This window comes from Penaeus japonicus, unplaced genomic scaffold (genome assembly GCF_977035675.1).
Source record: "Penaeus japonicus unplaced genomic scaffold, GWHDUDI00000001_assembly GWHDUDI00000035, whole genome shotgun sequence".
Classification (NCBI taxonomy): Eukaryota; Metazoa; Arthropoda; class Malacostraca; order Decapoda; family Penaeidae; genus Penaeus; species Penaeus japonicus.
In genome coordinates this window covers 20617854-20635353 of record NW_028234437.1, presented here as the reverse complement: position 1 = coordinate 20635353, position 17500 = coordinate 20617854, and the positions used below count along the sequence as shown (strand labels likewise).

The following is a 17500-nucleotide window of genomic DNA, read 5'->3' as shown; positions in this document are numbered from 1 at the left end:
TGAAACTAAAATTATCCCCTGTCGAATGGTTCACTTTCATTCAAATGACAACATTTACCACTTTGCTTTCTGTTCTCTTCTGACAATGTTCAGAAGACTCATATCACGTGATCAGGAACGGCCTGCCATGAGAACTTACTTTAGCAATTGCAAGATCAGGTGGCACTCTCCAGGGTGAGTGGGCGTGGTCCAAGGCTATAAATAGATCAGGTCCCACCGAGACTCGAACTCGGATTGTTGGATTCAGAGTCCAAAGTGCTAACCATTACACCATGGGACCGATATAGAAGATGTTGGAGTAATAAGATTATAATTATAAATTACCACCGGAACATACATTGTGCATTTGTGTTAAATCATACACCACGCATAAACACGCATTGGCATACACTGTCACACCACACACGAACACATGCACACACACATGCACATATATATGTATGTATGTATGTATATATATATATATATATATATATATATATATATACATATATACATACATATATATGTATATATGTATATATATGTATATATACATATATATATATGCATATATATGTATATATATATATGTATGTATATATATACATACATACATTATACTATATACATACATACATATATATATATATATATATATATATATATATATATATATATATATATATACAGTATATCGTCGCTGAAAATGCAACTTTTACTTTGGTTACTGTCTTGTATTTAAGACAATAATTCAGAATTAGCTTGACCAAATGTTATAAGTCCCCACTGTATTTTCGGCAGTTTAAACCCATACGTATACTCTATGGCAGGATTCTACGAGTACGGGTCGCGAGAAGTAGTGGATCTTGAGCTTGTTGTCACTAGGCCACTGCGTCTCAATAAGACGAAAAGTAATAAGTATCTAGAGTGGACGGGGAGGGACATTAATCATATTTGGTCTGCCATGTTCCATTATTATATTATGAAGAATATCCCTTTTCTCCCAGCCTATAGTGATCGTGTATTGGTATATTGCGTGCGCGTGAACCCATTGAGTTGGGAAGTATGGCTTAATTTTGCTCAGTTATAGTTTTGGCGTTGAAGATGCTTGCAAAGGTTCGTTGTAACTGCCACAAGAGAGGAGGAGCCTTGGATAACTTGTCGGGTACTTTCATGTGTGGGTCGACGCTACCTCCTTAAGTAGAAATAGGGCTTTGGTATTCTGTAGGATGATTCTCCAGTGATGTAAAGTCAAGGAAAGTCATAACCACTCTCCCCCTGCTATATATTTCTCTTACTGGTGTATCGATTGTTAATTTGGAAACGTATACATATTTTTTAGATATACGTTATCTGGGTATGAATGCTGAGTATTTCATCCCTACACATTTTGAACAGCGGGGAATATGAAAGACAAAATAGATACTCTCTTTATGTAAAATTAACTTGCGTTAGATTTCTGTGGATGTTATGTTTCTTCAATTAATATGAATATCTGGGAAAGGAGAGCAGACAAGGCGATAAGAGAACAGACTTAATGTAAAAGAATGCTATAACATTACGTATAGTTAAATAATGATCACAGTATATGAAAAGTCATACTAATTCTGCTTATCAGGACTGGTTAGTATAAAATAAGTAGGCTAGATCGCAAATACTTTCCGTAGTAAGTTACTACATCCTAATCAAGCCATGTGAAAAGGAGGAAATGTAACTTAACAGTGCAATACATCTAGCATGTAAGATATGATATATGTTACATTTTCCTCAGAATGACATGATTTAGTAATGAAACTAAAATTATCACCTGTCGAATGGTTCACTTTCTTTTAAATGACTACATTTACCACTTTGCTTTCTGTTCTCTTCTGACAATGTTCAGAAGACTCATCTCACATGATCAGGAACGGCTCGCCATTAGACTTTACTTTAGCAATTGCAAGATCAGGTGGCACTCTCCAGGGTGAGTGGGCGTGGTCTAAGGCTATAAATAGATCAGGTCCCACCGAGACTCGAACTCGGATTGTTGGATTCAGAGTCCAAAGTGCTAACCATTACACCATGGGACCGATATAGAAGATGCTGGAGTAATAAGATTATAATTATGAATTACCACCGGAACATACATTGTACATTTGTGTTAAATCATACTCCACGCATAAACACGCATTGGCATACACTGTCACACCACACACACACATGCAGATATATATGTATGTAAGTATGCATGTATTTATGTATATATATATATGTATATATATATGTATGTATATATACACATACATATATACATACATACATATATATATATATATATATATATATATATATATATATATATATCGCATATATATATCGTCGCTGAAAATGCGACTTTTACTTTGGTTACTGCCTTGTATTTAGGACAATAGTTCAGGATTAGCTTGACCAAAGGCAATAAGTCCCCCCTACCCTCAGTTGCTTCACAAAGAGCGCGCGTCTACATAAAACAGTTTAAACCCATACGTATACTCTATGGCAGGTTTCTACGAGTACGGGTCGCGCCCCAGTGGTGGACCCTGGGCTTGTGATCACAAGGTCACTGCGTCTCAATAAGACGAAAAGTAATAAGTATATCTAGAGTGGACGGGGAGGGAGATTAATCATATTTGGTCAGCCATGTTCCATTATTATATTATGAAGAATATCCCTTCTCTTGTCCAGCCTATAGTGATCGTGTATTGGTATATTGCGTGCGCGTGAACCCATTGAGTCGGGAAGTGTTCCTTAATTTTGCTCAGTTATATCATATCAACAGTTTTGGCGTTGAAGATGCTTGCAAAGGTTCGTTGTAACTGCCACAAGAGAGGAGGAGCCTTGAATAACTTGTCGGGTACTTTCATGTGTGGGTCGACGCTACCTCCTTAAGTAGAAAAAGGGCTTTGGTACTCTGTAGGATGATTTTCCAGTGATGAAAAGTCTTGGAGAGTTATAACCATTCACCCCCAAGGTATATAGTCGAATGGCCCAGCTACATATTTCTCTCACTGGTGTATCAATTGTTTATTTGGAAACATACATTTCTTAGATATACGTTATCTGGGTATGATCGCTGATTATTTCATTGTACGTATATATACAGGTATATGAATGTCAAACTGCGTTTTTTTCTTTTAGTATGTTGTAATCATTCCTGCAAAATTTAAACTGCAGGGAGTATGCAAGAAAAAATAAATACGTAAATATGTAATATGTAAAACCAACTTACATAGGATATTTCTATTGATATTGATATTAAAGTCTTATGAAAATCTGGGAACGGAGAACAGACTTAATGTAAAAGAATATGATATCACATATAGTTAAATACTAATCACAGTATATAAAAAGTCAAAAATATTAAATCTATCAGGACTAATTAGTATAAAATTAGGCTAGATCATAAATACTTTCCGTAGTAAGTTACTATATCCTAATCAAATCATGTGAAAAGGAGGAAATGTAACTTAACAGTGCAATGCATCTAACATGCAAGATATGATATATGTTACATTTTCCACAGAATGACATGATTTAGTATTGAAACTAAAATTATCCCCTGTCGAATGGTTCACTTTCATTTAAATGACTACATTTACCACTTTGCTTTCTGTTCTGTTGTGACAAAGTTCAGAAGACTCATATCACGTGATCAGGAACGGCCTGCCATGTGACTTTACTTTAGCAATTGCAAGATCAGGTGGCACTCTCCAGGGTGAGTGGGCGTGGTCCAAGGCTATAAATAGATCAGGTCCCACCGAGACTCGAACTCGAATTGTTGGATTCAGAGTCCAAAGTGCTAACCATTACACCATGGGACCGATGATGATTGCACTGGAGTAATAAGATTATAATCATAAATTACCACCGGAGCATACATTGTACATTTGTGTTAAATCATACACCACGCATAAACACGCATTGGCATACACTGTCACACCACACACGAACACATGCACACACACACATGCACATATATATGTATGCATGTATGTATATATATATATACATATATATGTATATATATGTATATATACATATAAATACATATATATGTATATATATGTATGTATATATATACATACATACATTATACATATATATATAGGCATATATGTATATATATACATACATACATATATACATATGTATATATATATATATATATATATATATATATATATATATATCGTATATATGTATCGTCGCTGAAAATGCGACTTTTACTTTGGTTACTGCCTTGTATTTAGGACAATAGTTCAGGATTAACTTGACCAAAGGCAATAAGTCCCCCCTACCCTCAGTTGCTTCACAAAGAGCGCGCGTCTACATAAAACAGTTTAAACCCATATGTATACTCTATGACAGGAGACTACGAGTATGGGTCGCGAGCAGTAGTGGACCCTGAGCTTGTGATCACAAGGTCACTGCGTCTCAATAAGACGAAAAGTAATAAGTATCTAGGGTGGACGGGGAGGGACATTAATCATATTTGGTCAGCCCTGTTCCATTATTATATTATGAAGAATATCCCTTTTCTCCCAGCCTATAGTGATCGTGTATTGGTATATTGCGTGCGGGAAGTGTTCCTTAATTTTGGTCAGTTATATCATATCAATAGTTTTGGCGTTGAAGATGCTTGCAAAAGTTCGTTGTAACTGCCACAAGAGAGGAGGAGCCTTGAATAACTTGTCGGGTACTTTCATGTGTGGGTCGACGCTACCCCCTTAAGTAGAAATAGGGCTTTGATATTCTGTAGGATGATTCTCCAGTGATGTAAAGTCTTGGAGAGTTAGAACCACTCTCCCTCAAGGTATATAGTCGAATGGCCCAGCTACACATTTCTCTCATTGGTGTATCGATTTAAACTGCAGGGAGTATGCCAGAAAAAATAAATATTCTGCGTAAAACCAACTTGCGTAGGATATTTCTATGGATGTTATATTTCTTGTGATCTTTAATTGATATTAAAGTCTTATGAAAATCTGGGAACGGAGCACAGACTTAATGAAAAAGAAAGATATGATATCACATATAGTTAAATAATGATCACAGTATATGAAAAGTCAAAAATATTAAATCTGGTAAGGTTAGCTTATCAGGACTAATTAGTATAAAATTAGGCTAGATCACCATTATTTTCCGTTGTAAGTTACTATATCCTAATCAAGCCATGTGAAAAGGAGGAAATGTAACTTAACAGTGCAATACATCTAACATGTAAGATATGATATATGTTACATTTTCCTCAGAATGACATGATTTAGTATTGAAACTAAAATTATCCCCTGTCGAATGGTTCACTTTCATTCAAATGACAACATTTACCACTTTGCTTTCTGTTCTGTTGTGACAAAGTTCAGAAGACTCATCTCACATGATCAGGAACGGCTCGCCATGAGACCTTACTTTAGCAATTGCAAGATCAGGTGGCACTCTCCAGGGTGAGTGGGCGTGGTCCAAGGCTATAAATAGATCAGGTCCCACCGAGACTCGAACTCGGATTGTTGGATTCAGAGTCCAAAGTGCTAACCATTACACCATGGGACCGATATAGAAGATGCTGGAGTAATAAGATTATAATTATAAATTACCACCGGAACATACATTGTACATTTGTGTTAAATCATACACCACGCATAAACACGCATTGGCATACACTGACACACCACACACGAACACATGCACACACACATGCACATATATATGTATGTATGTATATATATACACATATATATACATATATATGTATATATATGTATATATATGTATATATACATATATATACATATATATGCATATATATGTATATATATGTATGTATATATATACATACATACATTATACATATATATATAGGCATATATGTATATATGCATACATACATATATATATATATATATATATATATATATATATATATATATATATATATCGTCGCTGAAAATGCGTCTTTTACTTTGGTTACTGTCTTGTATTTAGGACAATAGTTCAGGATTAGCTTGACCAAAGGCAATAAGTCCACCCTACCCTCAGTTGCTTCACAAAGAGCGCGCGTATACATAAAACAGTTTAAACCCATACGTATACGCTATGACAGGAGTCTACGAGTATGGGTCGCGAGCAGTAGTGGACCCTGAGCTTGTGGTCACTAGGCCACTGCGTCTCAATAAGACGAAAAGTAATAAGTATCTAGGGTGGACGGGGAGGGAAATTAATCATATTTGGTCAGCCATGTTCCATTATTATATTATGAAGAATATCCCTTTTCTCGTCCAGCCTTTACTAATCGTGCATTGGTATATTGCGTGCGCGTGAACCCATTGAGTTGGGAAGTGTTCCTTAATTTTGGTCAGTTATATCATATCAACAGTTTTGGCGTTGAAGATGCTTGCAAAGGTTCGTTGTAACTGCCACAAGAGAGGAGGAGCCTTGAATAACTTGTCGGGTACTTTCATGTGTGGGTCGACGCTACCTCCTTAAGTAGAAAAAGGGCTTTGGTACTCTGTAGGATGATTTTCCAGTGATGAAAAGTCTTGGAGAGTTATAACCACTCTCCTTCAAGGTATATAGTCGAATGGCTCCTGCTTCATATTTCTCTCATTGGTGTATCGATTGTTTATTTGGAAATATACATTTTTTTAGATTTACGTTATCTGGGTATGACTGCTGAGTATTTCATTGCACGTTTATATGCAAGTATTAGAATATCAAACTTCTTTTTTTCTTTTAGTATTTTGTAATCATTCCTGCAAAAGTTAAACTGCAGGGAGTATGCAAGAAAAAAATAGATACTCTATGTAGGATATTTCTATGGATGTTATATTTCTTGTGATCTTTAATTGATATTAAAGTCTTATGAAAATCTGGGAACAGACTTATTGTAAAAGAATGATATGATATCACATATAGCTAAATAATGATCACAGTATATGAAAAGTCAAAAATATTAAATCTATCAGGACTAATTATTATGAAATTAGGCTCGATCACTTTCCGTTGTAAGTTACTATATCCTAATCAAGCCATGTGAGAAGGAGGAAATGTAACTTAACAGTGCAATACATCTAACATGTAAGATATGATATATGTTACATTTTCTTCAGAATGACATGATTTAGTATTGTAACTAAAATTATCACCTGTTGAATGGTTCACTTTCATTTAAATAACTACATTTACCACTTTGCTTTCTGTTCTATTGTGACAATGTTCAGAAGACTCATATCACGTGATCAGGGACGTCTCGCCATTAGACTTTACTTTAGCAATTACAAGATCAGATGGCACTCTCCAGGATGAGTGGGCGTGGTCCAAGGCTATAAATAGATCAGGTCCCACCGAGACTCGAACTCGGATTGTTGGATTCAGAGTCCAAAGTGCTAACCATTACACCATGGGACCATATGAAAATTGTGAAATATAATTGTATTATTTTCTAATAATAATTGAAAGGTCAAAGTGTCAACCATTATACCATGTGACAATAGGTTATTGACAAATATAATAGCTTTATTTTCTAATAATTCCTAACCCATGGGATACGGGCATCCATTTTCTTGATTCACCCACCTGTTCGGCACACAAGACCAGTTTTATTTCAGGGGGATCAACCCGCGGCTCACTTGTTATGAATACTATATTACATATAATTAAACAATGATCGCAGTATATGAAAAATCAAAAGGCATGTTAAATCTTGTTAGGTTAGTTTATTAGGATATATATATATATATATATATATATATATATATACATATATATATGTGTGTGTGTGTGTGTGAACACCTACAGGCACACGCACACATATACATATGAATAAATAAATTATGTATATATATATATGTGTGTGTGTGTGTGTGCGCGCGCGCGCAGACACACACAGATACATATTCATTTAAATATATATATATATATATATATATATATATATATATATATATATATGTGTGTGTGTGTGTGTGTGTGTGTGTCTGTCTGTGTGTGTATGCGCGCGCAGACACTCACACAGATACATATTCACACACATATATATATATATATACATATATATATACATATATATATACATTCACGATAATACTTTTTGTTTTCTTATACCAATCTTCGATATGATTTTCACATAACATCAGTAACACGCCGCCACATGGCTATAAACTAGCGATTGTCGATACGCCCGGTGACATTGTGCAGGTCGAAGTGGCAATGCTCCAAGGTCATAAATAGATCAGGTCCCACCGAGACTCGAACTCGGATTGTTGGATTCAGAGTCCAAAGTGCTAACCATTACACCATGGGACCATATGACTAGGTAGGAAATTAAATAATGTTTTATAATAATAATTGAAAGACCAAAGTGTCAACCATTATACCATGGGACCATAGGTTATTGACAAATATAATGGCTTTATTGTCTAATAATTGCCAACCCGTGTGATACGGGTCATCCATTTTGCTGATTTAACCACCTGTTCCGGTACACAAGACAAGTTTTATTTTAGAGTGAAGAAGCAACCCGCGACGTACCTAGGACTTTCTCACTTGTTATGATACCAGGGTCTTCTTCGTGTTCATCAGTTTTTGTGTTTTACCATATCATGAGTCCATAGTGAAGAACCGTAACACAATGGGACCATGTAACAATAGGAGAAATATAATAGCGTGATTTTATAATAATTATTATTAGGCCAAAGTGCTAATGTTAATTATTGTCACAATAAGTGGGGATTAAAGATCCATAAGAAATTTGGTCAGTTTAGGTAATGTTACAGTGTGAATCACAAATTTTATATCAGATATATTTCCCTACATTACAATCAAGCTATGTGAACATGGTAAATAAGGTATAATTGATAATGAATACATCTGCAATGTAAAATATTTGATATGTGGTACGCGGGATACGATGCATATGTACAGAGAATCCATACACGCACCGTCTCAGTTACAGTCCGAATGAATGAACCATTTAATACAGGTCAATAAGACCAATTTTAGCGTGTATTGGGGTGTTTTGAACTACATGGCTGAGACTGGAGACTGGACCATGGACAAAGCCCGTTTGCTAAGAAGTAGGACCTCAGTTACCACAGACTAAAGACCAGTTTGAACGTGTTTGGGGTGGCCCGCAGGTCCCCGGTCAGTTCCTTGCAACGTTTGCCGAGATTGATTTTCTCGTGCAGGTGTTTACTTTCTTGATGGGAGGCTCAATGGCCGATTGATTCCAGTGCGCGTTTGGTCCATATGTAAATAATTGAACCAATCGCCACTTCCCAAACCGATTCCCGAGAAAAAAATGTATATATACATACATACACACTTGCATATATACATATATAATGTTGTACAGTATGGTCCCCACAATATCAGACTGCCCTTCCGATGAAAAAAAAGAAAAGAAATGAACGACAATATGCCAGTAGAATGCCAGGTGTTTGGTATGAACAACATATCCATTTAACTGATCTTGTTCACCACATGTCTGCAACAAAGACATGGAGAGTTATAATCACTCCACTTGAAAGCATCAACTCGACCTTAGTACATACTTTACTTACTTAAGTTCTAAGCATGTCTGTGAATATTTGTTACCTAATTATGATCCTCAGTGTCTTATTTAAATGTCTACTTATTCATGTATATGATTTTTTTTATATACGGTAGGTTATCCAATATATATGTATATTTTTAAAATAAAACCTACTTGCGTTCGATATAGGGCATAATAATTATCATATGAAATTTTGTTAAGTTACCAGGAGTTGTAATGATACAGTGCAGTCTGGATGCCAAATTCTATGCCAGCCTTGTTTTGATACCTATTCTAATCAAGTCACGGGGAATTATTGAAAATGTTTAAATGAAAAGGAATGACTCTACAGTACAAAATATTTAATATGAAATATATGCGACATATTATATCGTTACAAGAATTACATAATATAGGAGCAATATTGCAACGTTACAGTTTTTGCAATATGAATTAATTACCAATTATACAACATCTCTCACAATGCTCTTTGCTCTGTTAAGATTTTCATATCACATCATCAGCAACGCCTCGCCATATGGATATAAAACAGTTGTTGATACGTCCGGTGACACCCAACAGGACGAGGTGGAGGTGTCCTATGGTTATAAATAGATCAGGTCCCACCGAGACTCGAACTCGGATTGTTGGATTCAGAGTCCAAAGTGCTAACCATTACACCATGGGACCATGAATGTCAGGGCGAGAGAATATATAAATATATAAATATAACATTAATAACTCGTATAACAAAAGATACCATACATCTACTTTAATCTATAGTCCCCCTATTGGTCATTTGGAAAGTATTATGAATTCTTTTCATATTTCAAATTGTTCATTAACTATGTTATATACAAGGACTTCTAATCTTTGTAATTTTGCCAACATTTTATATTGTTTTGATCTTGAACCAACAATATTTATAACTCCATTCGCGTATAATAGATATGCCCAGAATCCTAATATCTGAAGATGTATATTTTGTTGTTATATTTATATATTATCTTACCGTATAATCTATGGTCCCATGGTGTAATGGTTAGCACTTTGGACTCTGAATCCAACAATCCGAGTTCGAGTCTCGGTGGGACCTGATCTATTTATAACCATAGAGTACCGCCACCTCGTCCTGTAGGGTGTCACCGGACGTATCAACAACTGTTTTATATCCATATGGTTAGACGTTCCTATTGATGTGATGTGAAAATCATACTGAAGAGTATCATAACAGAGCAAAGAGCATTGTGAGCGATGTAGCATAATTGGCAATTTATTCTTATTGCAAAAACTGTAGGTAACGTTGCAATATTGCAGCTACATTATGTAATTCTCGTAACGATATAACATGGCTCATATATTTCATATTGAATATTTTGCACTGTAGAGTCATTCCTTTTCATCTAATCATTTTCAATAATTCCCCGTGACTTGATTAGAATAGCGTATCAAAACAAGGCTGGCATAGAATTTGGCATCCAGACTGCACTGTATCATTACAACTCCTGGTAACTTAACAAAATTTCATTGTATGATAATTATTATGCCTTATATCATTCATTTACGTAATTCTATATCATTTTATCGCTTTGTTCCCTCCCAGGTTTTCACAGTAATTACTGCAATTAATCATATGATCTCAAAACGCAAGTAGGATACATTAAAAAAAGGAATATTCATATTGGATAACCTACCGTATATATATATATATATATATATATATATAAATAACTAAAAAAAACATATACATGAATAAGTAGACATTTAAATATGACACTGAGGATCAAAATTAGGTAACAGATATTCACAGACATGCTTAGAACTTCGGTTTACCAGTAAGTAAAATATGTACTAAGGTCGAGTTGATCCTTTGAAGTGGAGTGATTATAACTCTCCATGTCTTTGTTGCAGACATGTGGTGAACAAGATCAGTTAAATGGATAAGTTGTTTATACCAAACACCTGGCATTCTACTGGCATATTGTCATTCATTTTTGTTTTCATCGGAAGGACAGTCTGATATTGTGGGGACCATAGTGTACAGTATATATATGCATGTGTGTATGTATGTACATATATATATATGTAAATATATATGTGTGTGTATATGTATATATATATATATATATATATATATATATATATATATATATATATGTAAATATATATGTGTGTGTATATGTATATATATATATATATATTTTTTTTTTTTTTTTTTCCGGGAATGAGTTTGGGAAGTGGCGATTGGTTCAATTATTTACGTATGGACCAAACACGTATTGGAATCTATCGGCTATTGAGCCTCTCACCAAGAAAGAGAAGATCAATCTCGGCAAACGTTGCAAGGAACTGACTGGGGACCCACCCCATAAACCCCATACTGGTCTTTAGTCTGTGTTACCTGAGGTCCTACTTTTCAGCAAACTGGCTCTGTCTAAGGTCCAGTCTCCAGGCCAGCCATGTAGTTCAAAACATCCCAATACACGCTAAAATTGGTCTTATTGACCTGTATTAAATGGTTCGTTAATTCGGACTGTAACTGAGACGGTGCGTGTATGGAGTCTCTGTACGTATGCATCGTATCCCACTTGCCACATATCAAATATTTTGCATTGCAGATGTATTCATTATCAATTATACCTTATTTACCATTTTCATATATCCTGATATTAATGTGGGGGAATATATCTGATATAAAATTTGTGATCCACACTATAACATTACCTAAACTGACTAAATTTCTCATGGATATTTAATTCCCACATATTGTGACAATAGTTAACATTAGCACTTTGGCCTTACAATAATTATTATAAAATCACGCTATTGTATTTATCCTAGTGTTACATGGTCCCACTGTGTTACGGTTCTGCACTATGGACTCATGATATGGTAAAACTGATGAACACGAAGAAGACTCTGGTAACATAACAAGTGAGAAAGCCCTAGGTACGTCGCGGGTTGCTTCTTCACTCTAAAATAAAGCTTGTTTTGTTTACCGAACAGGAGAAAAAAAAAAGAAAATAGATGCCCCGTATCACACGGGTTAGTAGTATTTTAGAAAATAAAGCTATTATATTTGCAAATAACATATGGTCACATGGTATAATGGTTGACACTTTGGCCTTTCAATTATTAGTAGAAAACATTACTTTATTTCCATTATAGTCACATGGTCCCATGGTGTAATGGTTAGCACTTTGGACTCTGAATCCAACAATCCGAGTTCGAGTCTCGGTGGGACCTGATCTATTTATAACCATAGAGTACCGCCACCTCGTCCTGTAGGGTGTCACCGGACGTATCAACAACTGTTTTACATCCATATGGTTAGGCGTTCCTGATGATGTGATATATAAAGCATACTGAAGATTATCATAACAGGACAAAGAGCACTGTGAGAGATGTAGTATAATTGGTAATTACTTCATATTGCAAAATTTGTAGATTGTTCTATTGAACTGATGAGCCGTCAGGTCTACTCAAGTACGGTTTTCAGTTCGAGCCTCGGTTCTCACTTTAACAACACCAAGAGGACATTTCTTTCGTTCGAGAATCTGCAGATCATGCTATTTAGCCAAACAGGAGTAATCACTCTGATGAAAAAAAAAAATTACTGCAAAAAATGTTAACCTAACAGAAAATCTCCCCCTACCAGGCTTTTATCGGGAATCAGTTTGGGAAGTGGCGATTGGTTCAATTATTTCCGTATGGACCAAACACGTATTGGAATCTATCGGTCATTGAGCCTCTCACCAAGAAAGAAAACACCTGCACGAGAAAACCAATCTCGGCAAACGCTGCAAGGAACTGACCGGGGACCTGCGGGCCACCCCAAACACGTTCAAACTGGTCTTTAATCTGTGTTACCTGAGGTCCTACTTCTTAGCAAACGGGCTCTGTCTATGGTCCAGTCTCCAGGCCAGCCATGTAGTTCTAAACACCCCAATACACGCTAAAATTGGTCTTATTGATCTGTAATACATGGTTCATTAAATGGTCACATGGTATAATGGCTGACCCTTTAGCCTTTCAATTATTATTAGGAATTACAACGATATTTCCTTCTTAATCACACGGTCCCATGGTGTAATGGTTAGCACTTTGGACTCTGAATCCAACAATCCGAGTTCGAGTCTCGGTGGGACCTGATCTATTTATAGCCTTGGAGCATCGCCACTTCGACCTGCACAATGTCACCGGATGTATCGACAATCGCTCGTTTATATCCATGTGGCGGCGTGTTACTGATGTTATGTGAAAATCATACCGAAGATTGATATAAGAGGACAAAGAGTGTTATGTAGAATGAATAAGATTGGATGCTTCAATGTAATTGATATATGTTAAAGGCATGTCGAAATTAACGATGCAACATATTCTATACAATACACATTAGATATTTTGCACTGCAGAGCTTTTTAGTACAGTCTATACCTTCTCCACATTTCCATATAACTTGATTAAGATGTGATATCAAAACAAATTTGTAACCTACACTCACATGTCATATATCACTAATTTAATTCATATGTCATATTTCATTCATTTAAATGAATCTAAAACTTATTATGATTTTGTTCTCTCCTAGATTTTAATATTACTTTAACATTGATTAAAGCCCACAATAACTATAGGCAATTATTAGATCCACAAAGTTCTCATAACATTTTTACCAAAAAAATCTTGTTTAATCCTCTTAGATTAAAATGTGGTATCATTATCACTAAAATATGTGATTATATATGGAATAAGTAAATGAAGCATTCAGTGTCATATCTAGGTATTAGGTATTTACGTATACAACATATAGCATTGGTATACCAGCAAATAAAATATGTATTAGTGTCTGTTAGATGATATGCTTTGAAGAATATAAAACTCTATGGCTGTAGTCTTGCAGAATCAGTCAAATAAATACATTGTTTAAATCGAAGGCATACACACACACACATATATGTATATATGTATATATATATATTTATATATATATATATATATATATATATGTGTGTGTGTGTGTGTGTGTGTGTGTTTCTGTGTGTGCCCGCGCGCGCGTGTGCACACACACACACACACACACACACACACACACATATATATATATATATATATATATATATATATATATATATTATTTCTTTTTCATATATATATGTGTGCTTGTGTCTGTGGGTGTTCACTCACACACACACACACACGCACATGTACACAAACACACACACACATACACACACACACACGCACACACACACACACATATATAAATGTATATATATATATGTATGTATATATATATATATATATATATATATATATATATATATATATATCCTGATAAACTAACCTAACTAGATTTAACATACCTTTTGATTTTTCATATACTGCGATTATTATATAATTGTATGTAATATTATAGTAATCTTTTACATTAAAGACTATAGCATCATAACAAGTGAGAAAGCCGGAAAGTGAGAAAGTACGTCGCGGGTTGATCCCCCTAAAATTAAACTGATCTTGTGTGCCGAACAGGTGGTTGAATCAAGAAAATGGATGCCCCGTATCCCATGGGTTAGGAATTATTAGAAAACAAAGCTAATATATTTGTCAATAACCTATGGTCACATGGTATAATGGTTGACACTTTGGCCTTTCAATTATTATTAGAAATTGCAACGATATTTCTTTCTTAGTCACAAGGTCCCATGGTGTAATGGTTAGCACTTTGGACTCTGAATCCAACAATCCGAGTTCGAGTCTCGGTGGGACCTGATCTATTTATAGCCTTGGACCACGCCCACTCACCCTGGAGAGTGCCACCTGATCTTGCAATTGCTAAAGTGATATGAGTCTTCTGAACATTGTCATAATAGAACAGAAAGCAAAGGGGTAAATGTAGTCATTTAAATGAAAATGAACCATTTAACAGGTGATAATTTTAGTTACAATACTAAATCATGTCATTCTGAAGAAAATGTAACATATATCATATCTTCCATGTTAGATGTATTGCACTGTTAAGTTACATTTCCTCCTTTTCACATGGCTTGATTAGGATATAGTAACTTACAACGGAAAGTGACTAATTAGTCCTGATAAGTTAGCCGATCTAGATTTAATATTTTTGACTATTCATATACTGTGATCATTATTTAACTATATGTGATATCATTTTTTTTTCATTAAGTCTGTTCTCCGTTCCCAGATTTTCATGACTTTAATATCAATTAAAGATCACAAGAAATATAACACCCATAGAAATATCCTACGCAAGTTGGTTTTACATTGAGTATTTATTTTTTCTTGCATACTCCCTGTAGTTTAAATCGATACACCAATGAGAGAAATATGTAGCTGGGCCATTCGATTAATATACCTTGAGGGAGAGTGGTTCTAACTCTCCATGACTTTACACCACTGGAGGATCATCTTGCAGAGTACCAAAGCCCTATTTCAATTTAAGTAGGTATCGTCGACCCACACATGAAAGTGCCCGACAAGTTATTCAAGGCTCCTCCTCTCTTGTGGCAGTTACAACGAACTTTTGCAAGCATCTTCAACGCCAAAACTATAACTGAGCAAAATTAAGCCACACTTCCCAACTCATTGGGTTCACGCGCACGCAATATACCAATACACCATCACTATAGGCTGGACATTAGAAGGGATATTCTTCATAATATAATGATGGAACATGGCTGACCATATACGATTAATTTCCCTCCCCGTCCACTCTAGATACTTATAACTTTTCGTCTTATTGAGACGCAGTGACCTAGTGACCACAAGCTCAGGGTCCACAACTGGGGCCTGACCCGTACTCGTAGAATCCTGCCATAGAGTATACGTATGGGTTTAAACTGCCGAAAATACACAGTGTTTTATGTATACGCGCGCTCTTTGTGAAGCAGCTGAGGGTAGGGGGGACTTATTACCTTTGGTCAAGCTAATCCTGAACTATTGTCCTAAATACAAGACAGTAACCAAAGTAAAAGTCGCATTTTCAGCGACGACAGCTATTTTATCTTGCAATGTGGGATATGTCGTTATATATATATATATATATATATATATATATATATATATATATATATATATATATATATACAAACGCACACATACACACACACGTATATATATATATATATATATATATATATATATATATATATATTATATATATATATATGTATTTATGTATATATATGTATATAAATACATACATCCATAGACACACACACACACACACACACATACATATATATATATATATATATATATATATATATATATATATATATATATATATATATATATATATATATATGTATGTATGTATATATATACATATACATATATGTGTGTGTGTATAAGTAAAATATGCACTAAGGTCTTTTTGATGCTCTGAAGGGGAGTGATTATAACTCTCCATGTCTTTGCGGTCGCTTATTGGCTCCAGACATGTGGTGAACAAGATCAGTTGAATGGATATATTGTTTATACCAAATACCTGACATTCTACTGACATATTGTCATTCAATATTTATCCTTTTATTTTGGTCGGAAGGACAGTCTGATATTGTGGTGATCATACTGTACAATATATATATATATATATATATATATATATATATATATATATATATATATACATGCATATAGATATATAGAAAGGTAGATAAATGTATATATGTATCTGTGTATACATATACACGCATAGGTATTTATATGTGTGTGAGAAAGTGTATCTGTGAGTATGACAAACCATTATAATTGTCTTGTAGCGTAATCCATGCAATGACCTCTCTTGTTCCGATTCATTGTTAAAATGACTTTCTTTCCCATGTTAAAAGGAGAAAAATCACCTGGCAATAATGTAGCATTATTCCCTAGAATGCTAATGGTGAATGAGCACTTCCGAGGGACCAACACCACTCAAACTGATTTTAACACACACACACACTCACACAC

General features: G+C 34.8%; 11 non-coding genes across 11 annotated transcripts; 4 read left to right on the top strand and 7 right to left on the bottom strand.

The window, feature by feature from the left end:
* Window positions 1-208: 208 nt before the first annotated feature.
* On the bottom strand, window positions 209-280 carry TRNAQ-CUG (transfer RNA glutamine (anticodon CUG)). Its single transcript has one exon. It is a non-coding gene; the product is annotated as a tRNA-Gln (tRNA).
* Window positions 281-1979: 1699 nt separating this feature from the next.
* Window positions 1980-2051, bottom strand: TRNAQ-CUG (transfer RNA glutamine (anticodon CUG)). Its single transcript has one exon. It is a non-coding gene; the product is annotated as a tRNA-Gln (tRNA).
* Window positions 2052-3749: 1698 nt separating this feature from the next.
* Window positions 3750-3821, bottom strand: TRNAQ-CUG (transfer RNA glutamine (anticodon CUG)). The gene has a single exon. It is a non-coding gene; the product is annotated as a tRNA-Gln (tRNA).
* Window positions 3822-5478: 1657 nt separating this feature from the next.
* TRNAQ-CUG (transfer RNA glutamine (anticodon CUG)) lies at window positions 5479-5550 on the bottom strand. Its single transcript has one exon. It is a non-coding gene; the product is annotated as a tRNA-Gln (tRNA).
* Window positions 5551-7332: 1782 nt separating this feature from the next.
* TRNAQ-CUG (transfer RNA glutamine (anticodon CUG)) lies at window positions 7333-7404 on the bottom strand. The gene has a single exon. It is a non-coding gene; the product is annotated as a tRNA-Gln (tRNA).
* An 825-nt stretch (window positions 7405-8229) lies between these two features.
* Window positions 8230-8301, bottom strand: TRNAQ-CUG (transfer RNA glutamine (anticodon CUG)). Its single transcript has one exon. It is a non-coding gene; the product is annotated as a tRNA-Gln (tRNA).
* A 1846-nt stretch (window positions 8302-10147) lies between these two features.
* TRNAQ-CUG (transfer RNA glutamine (anticodon CUG)) lies at window positions 10148-10219 on the bottom strand. The gene has a single exon. It is a non-coding gene; the product is annotated as a tRNA-Gln (tRNA).
* Window positions 10220-10553: 334 nt separating this feature from the next.
* On the top strand, window positions 10554-10625 carry TRNAQ-CUG (transfer RNA glutamine (anticodon CUG)). Its single transcript has one exon. It is a non-coding gene; the product is annotated as a tRNA-Gln (tRNA).
* Window positions 10626-12703: 2078 nt separating this feature from the next.
* TRNAQ-CUG (transfer RNA glutamine (anticodon CUG)) lies at window positions 12704-12775 on the top strand. Its single transcript has one exon. It is a non-coding gene; the product is annotated as a tRNA-Gln (tRNA).
* Window positions 12776-13607: 832 nt separating this feature from the next.
* TRNAQ-CUG (transfer RNA glutamine (anticodon CUG)) lies at window positions 13608-13679 on the top strand. The gene has a single exon. It is a non-coding gene; the product is annotated as a tRNA-Gln (tRNA).
* Window positions 13680-15228: 1549 nt separating this feature from the next.
* Window positions 15229-15300, top strand: TRNAQ-CUG (transfer RNA glutamine (anticodon CUG)). The gene has a single exon. It is a non-coding gene; the product is annotated as a tRNA-Gln (tRNA).
* The last annotated feature ends 2200 nt before the right edge of the window (window positions 15301-17500 follow it).